The sequence below is a fragment of the Phyllostomus discolor genome, chromosome 9, assembly GCF_004126475.2.
Source record: "Phyllostomus discolor isolate MPI-MPIP mPhyDis1 chromosome 9, mPhyDis1.pri.v3, whole genome shotgun sequence".
NCBI lineage: Eukaryota > Metazoa > Chordata > Mammalia > Chiroptera > Phyllostomidae > Phyllostomus > Phyllostomus discolor.
The window spans coordinates 63,897,302-63,913,866 of record NC_040911.2 but is presented as its reverse complement, the minus strand read 5'-3'; the positions used below and the strand labels follow the sequence as shown (position 1 = coordinate 63,913,866).

The 16,565-nt window shown below is 38.2% G+C and overlaps 1 long non-coding RNA gene across 1 annotated transcript; it reads right to left on the bottom strand.

The window, feature by feature from the left end:
- Positions 1-359: 359 nt before the first annotated feature.
- Positions 360-15,040, bottom strand: LOC118496905. Its single transcript, XR_004899464.1, has 3 exons — positions 14,897-15,040; positions 3,440-3,443; positions 360-371 (listed from the first exon to the last, which is right to left on the bottom strand). It is a non-coding gene; the product is annotated as an uncharacterized LOC118496905 (long non-coding RNA).
- Between the last annotated feature and the right edge of the window lie 1,525 nt (positions 15,041-16,565).

The window sequence follows — 16,565 nt, the reverse complement described above, 5'->3', positions numbered from 1 at the left end:
CATGAGAACTTGAGTAATTCACTTGGTACCTGACTGAAGCCTACACCTTTGTTGTAACTTCCATCCATCAAGTGCCTCCTCCATGACAGAAAACCTTTAAGGGCCTTGTTTTGTGCAAGGTGTTGTTCCTGAAGAAACTGTTTACTGCAAAGCCTGCATAATGCAACATTAATCCCAAATAAGGTGAGTATTTCTGATTAACACCCATATGGCAACAGAATAAACTAGTGTGCAATTCCCTCCACCTGTCAACTTTGAAATTACATAATTCTGGATTCATTTTTATTTTGTGAAGACTTGCATTATTTCAAATTTGGAACAAATAAAACAACCAATATTTTATATCATACTAAATTAAATTAAAAATATGTCTCCTCACTACTTATCTTCATTTTTATACTAACAATTAATTCTTATATTAATGGCAATATAGTAGTTATATAATACTTACAAAGAGCTTCATGCTTAAGTAAGTGCTTACCATAGATAAATGCTTAGCATGAATGTAAACTCATTAAATCTACTACAAAATAGATGTTACCATTATCCCAGTTTATAGGTAGAAAAGAGTGAAGCACAAAGAGGTTAAGCAATTCCTCTACAGTTATACAACTGGTAAGTGGTGAAACTAGAGCCAGACAATGTGGCCCTAGAATCTGCTACACTCTCAACCACCAGGCTCTACTTCATCCCCATGATGGAAGTATTGCTTTCCCATTGCTTTTACTAATGGTGAGTTACATAGAATTCCAACTGATCTCTATCCAGCTCTAAAACTCACACTGCTTGCCTTAAGCTTGCCTGTGTCCCACCTGCCTTCCATTATTCAGCTGTATAAGTACCCAGATAGACTTGATCCATCACTCATCATAGCTGCCTTTATCAAACCAAGAACTTTTAATTCAGTAGAGACATAAACAAATGAAAAAAAATCCATCTTTATCACGAAACTTGGTGAGAGCCAGGAAGGCACAATGGTTAGTTGACCTTATACCAATAATAGCAAACATTCATTAAGACCCTTCAACAAACCATGCATCATTCTCGAGCCCTCCATACATTAGCTTGTTGAAGTCTCATAAACAATGCATGAGATCAGCATAACTCTTCCTCCCTTTGCACAGATAATTGTCTCAGAAAGGCTAGAAGTAGGATGGGGAAGGTCTTGCAGTTGTTTCTCTCAGCAGCTCCTGCTCCTCTACTACCAGAACTGAGAACAGATGAGGTGACAAGTCATACCTCCAGTTCACTCACAAAAATGCAGATAAGCTGTGTTGCATGTGTTGGAGAGAAATCAAGGCAGGGGAGGTAGATTGCTCAGAGTAGAGCCGTAGTGACCCCAGGGATGCCCAGAGGTGAAAGACAAAGAAAAGGTATTACCCAGAGTTCCCAAAAGAGCTGTAGAACCAAGTTATTGGAAACCCTGTGGGCTTCCTGGAGGACTGATGTGGCAAATATGTTGATGCCCACCAGTGTGCCCCCGTACAGGGTAGCACCACACTACAATGTGCCTCAAAGGACATAAAAAATCTTCAGCATTATTTGCTATGCATTCCCAATAGTGTTGCTAATAAAGGAAGGCATTTCAACTTGTTGCCATATTATTCTTTCTATATTATTGCAGCCATTTTTTTTATTGTGGCATAAAGAAAAGGTTTTAGCCTTTTGGCAAGTAGTCTTTTGCTTTCCTTTATTTAAAAACATGAAAGACTATGGCTCATTAAGAACTGTTAGTCACTATGATGTGCCTAATGGTGCATTATGTCTTAAGTGCTGATTTTGCTGCCACTTAATTGAAATTTATTCTAATACATCTTCATTAGAGTATTTGGAAATGTAATGGGCAGGGCTGCCTCACTGAGTATATAGCAAAGGTATGGGTTGAAACCGATAATCTGTATATATCATAAAGGGAATTGTACTATAATTCTCAGAAATAATATTCTATAAATGAGCACATGCCTCAATAAGCTAATATTCTATGTATTATACACATGCTGCTGGTGCCCCATCCAGTTCCCCTTTACCAGGCCACGTACCATCCCCCAGTGGTGGTGGCTAATGGCTTTCAGCTGCCTCCTGCTCTAGAGCATTGCCCTCTGCCAAAAGGGAAGCTACCTCACCAGAGGATTATGAGCTGGGCTTATATTGACACAGCTGGTGGCTGTGTCAACAACTTGACTTCAAAGGTGGGCAAGGGGCTTTGAGGAGGGCACAGGGAGTATTCAATCCACATAGAGAAGTGTCAGGAAGGATATTTACCAAAGCGTTGATGGCCATCATCCCTGGGAAGCCAAATTCTTTATTCACTTCTTTATGCTTCCTATACTTTTTAAGGATTTTTTGTACAAATATGTAATGTTTTTGCAAAAAGAACAATGAAGACATATCGAAGAAAGAAGTCATTGTGTTTGACTCCCTCATTTCACAGATGAGCAAATTAGACCTTGGGCAGAGCTCACAGACTTGGGTCTCTGAGACCTGTCTGCAATGTGAGCACAGTGCAATGGCCCACCCAGTCCTAGGGATGTAAAGGACTTCATCAACAACAACTGTAGCTTGGAGCAGATGAGGAACACACCAGGCTGTGAGTCCCTCCAGAGGAAAAGAAGGAGCATGGTACCTGGATCCATTAGCTTATTTCTGTGTGTCAAAGAACAGGGATGTAATCATTTCCATGGGTCTCAAATACTAAAGAAAGTTATGTAACAAACATTCAATAAAGTTAATAAAGTGCACTAGTCTGAGGTATGAGCTCACTGGCTTTTTTTACGTAAATATACATCTATATAAGCACCGCCTAAATCAGGATAGAGAATACTTCTAGATCCCATAACTTTTGCTCATGCCCTTGCCCAGAAAATAACAGCACATCCCCTCCCCCTGTCCCAACATAAAGTAATATAGCAGTAATATAATTACTGCTCTGAATGCTATGTCATCAGTTAGGTTTTTTAAATTGTTTATTTATTTATTTAGCTTTAAAGATTTTATTTATTTATTTTTAGACAGAGGGAAAGGGAAAGAGAAAGAAAGGGAGAGAAACTTTAATGTGTGGTTGCTCTTACACATGCCCTATTGGGGACCTGGTCCACAACTGAGGCATGTGCCTTGACTGGGAATCAAACGAGTGACTCTTTGGTTTGCAGGCCGGCACTCAATCCACTAAGCCACACCAGCCAGGGCTAGTTTTGTCTGAACTTAAACTTCATTGTTATGCCCATTTCCCCAGGAGGCAGAGGCTGAGATAGAGATTTACACTCACAAAGATTTTTTTTAAGATTTTATTTATTATTTTTAGAGAGGGAAGGGAGGGAGAAAGAGAGAGAGAGAAACATCATTGTGTGGTTGCTGAGGGCCATGGCCTGCAACCAAGGCATGTGCTGTGACTGGGAATTGAACCTGCAACACTTTGGTTCATAGACCAAGCTCAATCCACTGAGCTATGCCAGCCAGGGCTTAGTCACAAAGATTTTTAAGAAGCATTCTTGGCATTGGTCCCTGTGAGGGTGAAAGAATTGGGGAGAAGCTAGACTGAGATACATTTACAAGTTCTCAGGCAATTCCACAGGGACCTCTGGGTTAGGGATGGTCCTGCAGAATGGCCCCATGTTCGATGGGGCAGACTTTACACCCCACATTGACCACTTGTGGGATGTTGGACTGCCTCCAGAAATATGTTGTGATACTGGGCGAGGTGGCTCTCTGTAGCCAGGACAATAGCAGAGGAGAAAGAGGCTGAGCTACAAGCTTTGAACACTCCCAACCCTTGGGGAAATGAATGCTTCAATCCTAAAGTTTCAGAGTATCTGGATGGTGCATCAGTATATTTATGTAAATAAACAAGAGTATGTGCACTCTGTGTGTGGCTTTCTTCTCACAGCATAATTTCTAGGAGATCTGTGCTGTGCATGTAACATTCATTCTTACTGATGAGTAGTATTACATTGAATGATGTGGCACAATTTATTTATGTATTCTACTATTGACAAGCAATTGGTTTATTTCCAATTTGAGGCCATTGCAAATAAAGCTGTTATACATATCTTTTAAAGCAGCTTTTTTGAGATATATTATGGTTCATATACCACACAATTCACTCATTTAAGTATACAAAATCAATGGTTTTGAGTATATTCATAGGTATGTACAACCATCACCACAGTCTATTTTAGAACATTTTCATCACTTCTAAAAGAAATCTTATACTGGAATGGGGGTAAAAGGCAGAAAACTGTGCTTGAACAACAATTAAAATTTTTTTTAAATTAATTAATTAAAAAAAGAAATCTTATACTTTATAGCTATCACTCTCTTATTCCCCCGTCTGTCTTCAACAACTGCTAATCTACTTGTCTCTATGGTTTTGCCTATTCTGGACATTTCATATACATGGAATTATATATGTGGTTTTTGATGACTGACTTCTGTTACTTAGCATAATATTTTCAAGGTTCCTCCATGTTGTGGCATATATCAATACTTCACTCCTTTTTTGGCCAAATAATTTTCCATTGTATGGATATACCACATTTTATTTAGCCATTCATGAATTGATGGACTTTTAGGTTGTTTACATTTTTTTGCTACTATGAATAGTGCTGCTATGAGCATCCATACATAAGTTTTTGTGTAGTGATATGGTTTCATTTCTCTTGGGTGTATATTTAAAGAGTAGAATTGTTGGTTATATGGTAACTCTATGTTAACTTTTTCAGGAACTTCCAGGCTATTTTCCAAAGTAGATTCACATCCTCACCAACACTTGCCCTCGTTTGTCTTTTTTTTTTATTATAGTTTTCCTAGAGAGTGTAAAGTGGTAGCTCACTATGGTTTTGTTATCAAGCATCTTTTCATGTGTATATTGGACATTCTTATTTTTTAATTGAATTGTTTAATTTTTATTGCTGAGTTGTATGAGTGTTTTTATATTCTAGATACAAGTCTCTTATCACATATGTCATTTGCATTTATTTTCTCTCATTCTGTGAAGTGTCTTCTCACCTTCTTGATAACATCCTTTGAGGAACAATAGTTTTTAATTTTGATGAAGCCCAATTTACCTATTTTTTTCTTTTGATATTTGTGCTTTGGTGTCATATCTAAGAATCTGCTACAAAATCTGAAGTCATATAGATTTACTTTTATGTTTTCTTGTAAGAGTTTTATAGTTTTACAATTAGGTCTTTGATCCATTTTGAGTTAATTTTTGTATATTGCATAAAATAAAGGTCTAACTTCCATCTTTTGAATGTGATTGTCCAATTGCCCATACATCATTTGTTGAAAAGACTATACTTTCCCTGTTGGATGGTATTGGTACCCTTGCTGAAAATCAGTTGAGCATACATAGAATTAAGAAAACTCTTAATTCTATTTTATTGAACTATAGATCAGTCCTTTCTGGTACCACAGTGTCCTGATGTCAGTTGCTTTGTAGGAAATTTTGAAATGGAGAAGCATGAGGTTTAATATGTATTTTTTTGTAGACATATCTAATTATTGCTCTTGAATCTATGCCTAAGGGTGAAATTGCTGGTATACACATGTTTGGTTTTAGTAGGAACTGCAAAAATATTTTATAGGGGTTGTTTTTAATAACATATAAATGAATTTATACAAATCAATTCAATTGAAATCCAACAAACACCTAGTCAGTATTGCAACTACTCTTATGTTTTGATGGTGAGAAGAAACCTTAGTCCCACAAAGTTTTTTATGACTTTTTGCTCAATAAGCTTCTAAGGAGTACTGATTCCTGGAAAACAAAGTTCTCCATGAAAGGGGCCTCAGGTTGCCTGAAGACTTTGTCCTGAGAAAGCATATAGCAATTTCCTCAAGAAAGCGTGAACCAGAGAAGAAGCCACAGTTGGCAACCCAATTGGAGTTCCTCCACTAACTAAGACATCTAAAATTAAAAAATCTTGGGAAAATTACAAAATTGCCTCTATTGAGAAATGACTAGTGCCCCTCTGGATACAACAATTAGAAAAAACTCCCCTTCATCTGGTGCCCCAGGCCCGTCCCTTGACTCAGGGTTGGTGGACAGAGCAGGCCGCCTTGGATCTCAGTCTCTGCTGTACTCAGGAATCCAGTCAGAGACTATCTTGCTCTGACTGGGATGGTTGTCAACAAGGGGCAAGAACCAAATCAAAATGTGAAGGGTGTTGGTAACCAACCCCAAGCATACAAGTGGATGCTATAGACAAGGCTACCTTTCTTGCCAACTGCTTTTTGGGCATGCCCTTAGCAGTTTTGGCCAATGGTACAGGCTGCCTTAGTTTGAGTTTCCTCCAAATGGAGCCTGAAATAGGATTTGAATTCATGTGGTTTGTTTGGGAACTGATCCAAGAAAACCCTGTATGGAAGTTATAGAAGTCAGACAGGAAGGAAGCTAATGTATATTAATGAGCATGTTACCACAGTGACACCTTGGGCTTAGTTTCCCCAGGACTTTCTGAGAGTCTGTGGATAATTATCCCTCTGAAGGGCCAGGATATTGGAATGTTTTTTCACTAGTTCTTACCCCTTATTGGTGATGGTTACTCCTGGGATGTTAACTCCCTGGCACTTGTGGTCTACCTCATATATTATGAAGGAAGCTCAGTGTGTGAGGGAACTGTCTGCAGGCCACCTCAGGGATAGGCTAAGAGAATATGGGCAGCATATCCACAGCATTTGCTTCACTCCCAAAACTCATAATTCCAATTTTCTCCTGCTCATCATGGGCCTACTGGCTCAACCATTCAGATTATAACAGAACAACAGGAGGGGCCCTGACCATAATTTATGGTCCCTCCTCTATCACCTCAGAGGTTGAGGGAGTGGTGGAGAAAATGGGAAAATGTTGATACAAAAATGCAAAAGATCAAAGCTTGAAGCAGATCAACTGTGCTTGAATGAATTGCTTGTTCTCAGAAGAAAAGGAACTTTATTAGAATGGCTAATTTAAGCTCACATGTTGCAACAGCCAAAGATCACCCTGCAAAAATTATTACTTGTTTAGGGTGTTGCAGACTGGAGAAATCTTCATGTGGCTCTTTTACTTTTAATCACCAAATCCTATGACCAAGCCAAGATATTTGAAAGAAAATTATGAGCCCCATCTGCCTGCTGGGGTCATGCTGAGACAAAGGAAAGATTCTTGCTGGCAGATATTCCTGGCCAGGAGACCCTTAATCCAGTCCAGTTGATTTTAACACATTTGTTGCCAAGTTGCATGGACATTCTCCATCCTTGAAAATGCAACACCAAAAAGATCTTTTTTGCTTGTCATCAGCTTACTTAGTTTTAGATTTAGATATAGCTCATATGTCATATAAATCTAGGCTAGATGAGGAAAAATCTCCCCAGTTTTCCATCTAATGTATTAATAAATAGGTTATGCAGCTTGAGGGGTCATGAAATGGAGCCCTCTGTGATTCCATGTGGTAGCATCATACAGAAACTTGTTTAGAAAACAAAGAAAACTTAGGGAACAAGAGGGTATAGACATCACAAAGTAATTCTCTAGATCATAGGTAACTTTGAAAGGAAACCCTTGTAAACGTTTGCTATCTACAAAACTTCTTGAGTGAGTTTCAATCAGTTGAGCCAACTCAGTTGGGCAGAAAATTATGCAATAGCTGCTAAAGTTAACATATCTTCAATAGTGCCTCAGGCTGACAGACAGAAAAACTGTAGGAATGAGCTAACAATGCTAAGTTTCAGAGTGAAGAAAGAAGTAGCTGAACCCTAATTCAGAAAAGTTTTCCCTGGCTGGTGTGGCTCAGTGGATCTAGCACTGACCTGTGAACCTAAAGGTCACTGGTTTGATTCCCAGTTAGGACATATGCCTGGGTTGTGGGCTAGGTCTCCACTTGGGGGCATGTGAGAGGCAAAAGTGATCGATGTATCTCATTGATATTTCTCTCACTCTCTTTCTTCCTCCCTCTCTCTCTAAAAATAAATGAATGAATTAATATTTTTTTAAAAGAAAAGCTTGAGGAAATTTCTGCAGATGATCTCAGAAACACACTCAAAAGTCCATTAAGTTCTAAATAAATGACCTTAGAAAAATATTCAGGATTCTTAATAGTTACCCAAATGTTTCCTCATATACATATAATTGACACTTAACCCAAAGCTGAAATTTAATGTATCTAGGATGTAAACCTTGATGCTGCAGTTGGCACTGTGATCATCTGTTTGGAAAGTGCTAAGTTATAAAGGGTAGACTTCCTCAAGACAACATTAGTAAATTAGTCAAATATAAGGAAAAATTACTGTCATTTTAAAGGTCATATAAAGTTTTCTTTTGAGAAACAAGTTTTAGAGGATGCTTGTAAAAGAGACACAATAAAGACAAAATCTACCATATATTCTAGTCTTCCGTTACTGTCTTTGTAATTCAATCATTCAACAAAGTAAAATTTGCAGTTAAATTCATGCATTCATTCAACAAAGTTTTGCATGAGTTCTCTGCCAGATTCTCTGCTGGACATTAATAATATAACTATGCTGAAGAGAGCTGGGTTCCTCCTATCCCGTTAACCTTACCATCTTGGACACAGGTAACAAGTGAGCTATTTGATATTATGTATGAATGCTCATTTTAAAAAGTATTATTTAAAAACAAAAATAATTTTAATAGTTAAAAATCAGAAGGATCAAAAGCAAAGATGTTGATGCCTGGTTCTGAAGGGGGAGTGAGCAAGCTTGTGAATTTCCAGGTACTGAACGCCATCTCTCCCCCCATAGCAAGTCTACAAGTGAACCAAGGAAACACCTAGCATTTCTCACCTATATAACAGGCAAGTGATGATACCTAACTCACAGGGGTTTTGCAGGATATATGTGCAAACTGGTTACCTTTGTGGAAGCCATGATAAACATTAATTGATGTGACCCATTGTAATATAATTAACTCACATAGCACAGTGTTTGGCATCAGAAGCAGTCTATCGATATTGATTTATTTCTCATGACACACACACATGCACACACAACCTCAAGCCAGGGCCTCCAAAGTGAGGAATGCATGACAATCCATTGCATGAAGAAAAAATGGTGCTTTTATTTTTAAGTTTTTACATAAAAATGGCAAAATGATTCAGGTCTATTGAAATCACACATTAAACACTAGTGCCCTGTTTTCATCTGTGTGTCAGTTTTACATTCTTGATGCCTGAAGTACCCCAGGTAAACTGGGAACCTCACCACTCCAAAGAGCTGAGAGAGCAACACCCTCATTTGGTGGCTTTACAGCTACTATAATAAAAACAGCACTTTTGTGAGTGCAATTAAATGAATATATAGATCATATAAATCTAACTTTAACTAAATTAACTCTCCCAATTTGGGAAAGTAGCTTCAAATATTCTAGCCAAGAGTCATGAATTAAAGCTAATCCTAATATCACAAGCAGAAAGAAACCCTCAAAATGGCAGATTTGATCCTTTCAATCCCATTATCCCTCATTAACCTCATTACAAGGTAAACATCATAGTGATCCAATTAGCATAAGAATTCAGCCAAAAATATTAAAATAATGAAGGAGACTACTGGAAATAAAAATATATAAAAATATACAATCATTATCATTGACAATGAATCTAACTCTATGTGTATGTTGTGGTTTGAAAATAGCTAATAATCCTGTAAAACCATGGTGAAAACCAAGACATATGTATAGTGAGCGTTCAGCATATCAAAGCAAATCTCTGCAACTTTTATAGCAGTGTTTAAAGTTGTAAGATATTCAATCCAGTATGTTATGAAAGTTTCACTCAGCTTAATGAAAAATTTTGATGTTTTTAAATAAGGAAAATAGAAGGCTACTTATCATTGAGCAAACCCTTTTCTTTACGCCACAGTAAAAATGGCTGCAATTATAGAGAGAATAATATGGCAGAAAATAAAAATGCCTTTGTTTATTAACAGCACTATTGGAAAGACATAGCAAACAATGCTGTAGATTTAAAGACACATACTTTAGAATAATTATGCCTCAAAAATTTTCCTTTGAGTTGAATGAAATTACAGATATTTCTTACATGTATCACTTTGTAGTGTTTGCTATATTCAATATTAATAGTGAAATAACTAAGGGCCATTTTTATGAGCCACTAAATGATCATATTCTCTGTAGTAAGAGACTAAAAATAATATTTGGTGAGGAAAACTGTAAATGTAATCACTAATGAAATGGCTGAATTACTGATTTTTTTAAAAGAATTCTGATAACGTTTACAAGGAAAGCATAACACATAAAATGCATTGAGTACATCATTCTTAGCAAGCTAGTGCAGCATCATGTTGAAGCAAAAAATAAATAAAACAATGCAACAGGATGTCTTTTATGATCTTAAATTTATAAATAGAAGACTTTAAAAGTAGGGTTGAATGTTGACCACATTTTTGTAATAAGCATAGAGATGACCATAAAAATCCTTCAAACCACACAGAGGGATAATGTACCTAAAAGAACAAGGAAACTAAAAGGATTCCAGACTTGTGGACCTTTCTGTGACAAGATGTAGCTGTCACTAGTATGTGACCTCAGACATAGTTTTCAAATAAACACACAATCTGTTCCTTTAGGGTAAAAAAATAAATAAATAAAGAGTCCCCTTTACGTAACAAGGAAAGAAAATGAGTAACTGCTTTAAAAAAATCAGATGCTATGATGGAGCTCTTTGAAAGGTATATGTTTGAAAATGTTTTTATCATCATAGATAGTTATTGCCCCAAACCCTCATATTTACACTCTCACAAACAGAATTTTTGACATCTTAAAATCTAAAAACAAAATTGTCTTCATTCTGAGAAAATTTTCACATATATAAAGATATGACATTTTTAACCCTGGCTGGCATAGCTCAGTGGATTCAGTGCAGGCTGCAACCCAAAGTGTCACAGGTTCGATTCCCAGTCAGGGTACATGCTTGGGTTGCAGGCCATGACCCCAGCAACCGCACATTGATGTTTCTCTCCCTCTTACTCCCTCCCTTCCCTCTCTAAAAAAATAAATAAATAAATAAAATCTTTAAAAAAGATATGACATTTTTCAATTATTGTGCAAGATTGATATAGGAAAATAAGAGTTTAAATTTTTTGAAAATTGAAGGATGAATTGAAAATATGTTTAATGCTTCATCCAGCCATTGCTGCTCTTCTTTCATCTGAATATAAAAAAATTGTGAGGTATATTTTTTGAGACATTAAAGGCAAGATTGAAATAAATTAAATGTGGACTCTGACATTCAAATTTACCCCATCACACACAAAAATCAGTTATTTCTTAATATCATCATTAACCACTTGTTCAGATTTCCAATTGTCATAAATGTCATAATATTTTAGTTTGTTTCTTTAAATAAAGAAACCAAAAATGTGCATACATTGCATTTGTCTGCTATGACTCTTAGGTCTTTTTTTATTCTATAGGTCTTCCACTCTCATTCTTTCTACTCTTCCCTTATATTTGTTGAAGAAACTAGGTTGATTGGCTCATATGGCATTGCATAGTCTGAATTTTGCTGAGTCAGTCTTCATGGTGTACTTGATCATGTTCCTTGATCCTCTATAGTTCCTGAAAAAAAATTTTTTGAAGGACTTCAATATGACCAGCCCTGGATTCCTAGCCAGAATATGGGTAGTGATCATAAGACACTCTGTGCTTTCTATTTCTAAACTGACCATTCCTACATCAATCTTTCAGAAGTAGGTTCTAGCAGAAGACTTTTGAAAGGTGAAATGTGTGTCTTCAGCCAATCAAGGCTGTAGAGTATAGAGAGCAAAAGCTTCTTCAGCACATGGTCATTATGAAAAAAGGGCATATATGAATGTGGCCAGACCCACCTAGATGCTCTGTCTTCACATTAAAAAAAATAAGTCCAGTGGCAGTGAATATCTTGATAAATTTCTATTACCAAATTGACTCTTGAGTCATTATGATCTATCTATATTAGTTGTCCTCTGTGTTTGATGCATGATTATCATTCTGGGATCTTTTCTCTGCGTATTTCTGAAGATTTCTTTCATCTCTCTTATTATGGGCTCCCTTGTTTTCAGTATTCCATGTTGTCCTCTTTCTTGGTTTACTTCCTAATTTTGGTTGAGGACATCTTCCAGTAGCTTTATGAGAAAGGTTATATGGAAAGCAAATTTTCTTTACCTGTGTCATTAGTCTACCTTCATACTTGGTAGTTTCACTGATATAAAGAGGTTGAGGTTGGAAATCTCTTTCCTTTAAAATTTTAAAAGCATTATTTCATTGTCATTTTGTTCTGATATTTGCTTCTAAAGCTATTTTGATTCCCAATCATTTCTATGAGACCTACTTTTAATTCTCTAGGAACTTCAGTTTGTCCCTCATATTTTCACTGTAATAAAATAACATTGGACTTATAATTAAATGTTCAATTTGATCATTCCTTCTTCAGTTCTGAAATTGATTTCCTTAAATTAAATTAATATTTTTTCCTTTGATTACAGAATTATGTTAAATGGGTGTTGAATCTGAAATTGTCCTCTAAATTTTTTCTATTATTTTGAGTTTTCTGATCTAGTTTCTAGTCTATTTCCTCAAATTTGTTTTCTAAATGTTCCATTAACAATTTTGTGTTTGCTTTCATGTTTTTAATGATCAAAATTCAAAAAGTATTTTTTGTTAAGAAAACTGTTCATTTAAAAAAAAAAACCATCATATAGAACAGGCTTCTGTCCAGGATGAAGGCATAGGTAGATACACTGTGCCTCCACGCACAACCAAAAGAAGGACAAGAACAAATTTAAAAACAGAAAACAGCCTTGGCTGGTGTAGCTCAGTGGACTGAGCATGGGCTTCGAACCAGGCATCACAGGTTCAATTCCCAGTCAGGGCACATGCCTAGGTTGCAGGCCATGGCCCCCAGCAACCACACATTGATGTTTCTCTCTCTCTCTTTCTCCTTCCCTTCCCTTTCTAAAAATAAATAAATAAAATCTTAAAAAACAAACAAACAAACAAACAAAAAAAACAGAAAACAAACACAACTGCCAGAACATTGAACTGTATGGAAATCCCACAAGCAAGGAGTTAAAGAAGAAACATTAATCCAGAATGGTAGGAGAGGTGGAGACAGGCAGCCAGAGTGGAGAGGATGTGCAACAAGGCAGTGGTTGGATGACCTGGGATGGCAAAGCAGCAGCTGGCAGACCTGACAAGGCAGGGTCTGGCAGAGTGGGTGGTCCCACATTTGTGTGCAGATAAATTGGGAGGGACAATGGGGGAAATGAGACAAACTGCGAAACCCAGGGTTCCAGGATGGGGAAATAAAGCCTCAAAACCACTGACTGAAAAATCAGTAAAGATCCCAGTGGCAGGAGAAACTCTCAGCCTCACAGGAGAGTTCATTGAAGAGACCCACAGGGTCCTAGAACACACATAAACCCACCCACCCATGAATCAGCACCAGAAGGGCCCACTTTGCTTGTGGCAAGCAGAGGAAGAGACTGAAAGCCAGGTGGAGAGCTGAGCAAGTGGCATTGTTCCCACTTGCACCCCTCCCCACATAAAGTACCACAAGGCAGTGGCATGGGTTGCCCTGCCCTGGTGAATACCTAAGGCTCTACCCCTCACTACATAATACGCCTGCCAAAACAAAACAAAACAAAACAAAAAGGCCAAAGTGAAAGAATCGATCAAAACTCCAGAAAAAATACAACTAAGTGATGAAGAGATAGCCAACCTATCAGATACACAGTTCAAAACACTGGTAATCAGGATGCTCACAGAAATGGATGAATATGGTCATGAGATAGTGGAAAAAGTGAAGGTTATGAAAAGGAAAATGCATAGGGAACCAACAGTGATGGGAAGGAAACTGGGACTCAAATCAATCGTTTGGAGCAGAAGGAAGAAGTTAACGTTCAACCAGAACACAACGAAGAAAGGAGAATTAAAAAACTGAGGAGAGGCTTAGGAGTCTCTGGGACATCTTTAAAAGTTCCCACATCTGAATCATAGGGGTGCCAGAAGGAGAAGAGGAAGAGCAACAAACTGAAAACTTATTTGAAAAAATAATGAAAGGAACTTCCCTAATCTGGCAAAGAAAATAGACTTCCAGGAAGTCCAGGTAGCCCAGAGAATCCCAAAGAAGTTGGACCCAAGGAAGCACACACTAAGTCACATCTTCATTATATTACCCTAGATTAAAGATAAAGAGAGAGTCTTAAAAGCAGCAAGAGAAAAGAAGAGAGTTAGTTAGCTATCAAGGAGTGCCTATAAGACTATCAACTGATTTCTCAAAAGAAACATTACAGGCAAGAAGGGACTGGAAAGAAGTATTCCAAGTCATGAAATTCAAGGACCTGTATCCAAGATTGCTCTATCCAGCAAAGCTTTCATTTAGAATGGAAGGGCAGATAAAGTGCTTCCCAGATAAGGTCAAGTTAAAGGAGTTCATCAACACCAAGCCCTTACTATATGAAATGTTAAAGGGACTTATAAGATCACAACTATGAACAGTAAAATGACAACAAACTCACAACTATCAACAAATGAACCAAAAAAGAACAAAAACAAACTAAACAAACAACTAGAACAGGAACAGAATCACAGAAATGGAGATCATATGGAGGGTTATCAGTTGGGAGTGTGAGGGGGAGAGAAAGAGAAAAAGTACAGAGAATAAGTAGCATAAATGGTAGGTAAAAAATAGACAGGGGGAGGGTAAGAATAGTATAGGAAATGTAGAAGCCAAAGAACTTATATGTATGACCCATGGACATGAACTAAGGGAGGAGAATGCTAGGGGGTGGGGTGCAGGGTGGAGGTAAATAAAGGGGAGAAAAAATGGGACAACTGTAATAGCATAATCAATAAAATATATTTAAAAAGGTAAAATAAAAAAAATATCATATAGAAAAATACAGGAAATCCAAGATGGCAGTGGAGTAGGTGGAAGTTACATTCACTTCCTCCCAGGACCAAACTGGAATTTCAACTAAAATATAGAAAAGTCAACCTAACTAACCAACTGAAGACTCGCTAAACAGGAATATTTTAACCAAGGATTTACAGAAGACACTACAAAGAGACCAATAAAAAGGGTTGAAAGGCAAAAAGGGCTGGCCCCACACTCATGTGTGGTGGGCTAAGAATCCAGAGGGATATTTCAGCTGCAAAAGTCCCCCTTGAGGAGCACAAGGTCTCAATCCCATGCAGAGCTCCCTAGCTGTGAAAATCACTAGGAAACCTGTTTACTAAGGAAAGACAAAAGTCTGACAGAAACCCAGACAAAACCTAAAAAAGACAAAGCAGAAAATCTCCTTCCCACTCACTAACCTTAGGTTCTGGCATAGGGAGGATGGTGGGATAGTGGCTGGGAGAGGACTGGAATTGTGTGGGTTGTGTGGCTCTGGGAAGAGAGCAGAAAGGACAGCTGACAGGTTTGCTTTGCTGAGTCTCTCTCCCACACCACCCACAAATGCTATCTTTCTTGTGTCAAGTACCTCCTCCATATGACATCAATCTTAGAGAATGCAATACCCTACCCTCTTGACTCTCACCCCACTTTGCAGAATACACAACCTGCAGAGGAGTCAGTTGCCTGGGCTTAGGATATAGAGGTCCATCAGTCTAAGGGGTTCTCAGAGAATGAGTTGTGTGGTCCTGGATTGTGGGCCATATCCCTACCTTCCTAAGAGACTGACCAGCACCACCTGCCATGGATTATCAACTAGCCCCATGTTCCTGAAGAGCTACAGCTAGTTATGTGGCTCTAAAACTGGCACAATATTTCTTTAGCACAACCAATCAGTGCAGAGTCCTCCACTCACTTAGTCAATTTGGGCTTCATGAATTCTGTTGGCCTCCCCTGATAACTCCATGAGAGCCCACACTATCAGGTCTGCAGACATCCAGTGGGTGGCAGCTAGCCTTGATGTACACTGGGACTTGTGCTAAGTGGAAAATACCATCACAAAAACTGGGATTGAACCTGTATGAGGCTGGTGAACACCACTCACCCCTACCTGGTGTCTCACTGAGAACCTACCTCATGCCACCCTGGTACTGCCAGAGGTCCTTTCAGTGACTAAGCCTAATAGGCAGCTGGCAGGTGGAGGCAGATGGAGGAAGATCTCAGGGTGGCTTGGCCTTTTGCTGGCCTACCCCCAAGCTTGGTGCTAGTAGAAGCTGGCTTTGATGTGCAACCTAGACTTTTCCACATACACTGAGACCCACCACAGGCAGCCACAAACTGTGGATTGCTCGGTAGCTCCACACAGATTGCTCAGGACCAGTCATAGCATCTAACATTGACCTGCACCAGAGTCCCTCCCAAGAGGCCCCAGTACCAACACATCCAGTGGCCAGTTTCAGAAAATATCAGAGCACAGTCCAATTAGCTCCACAAGTAGCATATCCAAAAAAAGGTCTTGGCAGGCACCAGACCCTGCTGAGGACAATTATGTATTGTATGATTAGCACATGCACAGCAGCTTGTACTCTATGGTCAAAGTTGATCCTCACAGTCAGCCAGCCTCAGGGTCAACCCCATGTACAAATGGGCTAACAGCAATGAAAACTCAACTACAAT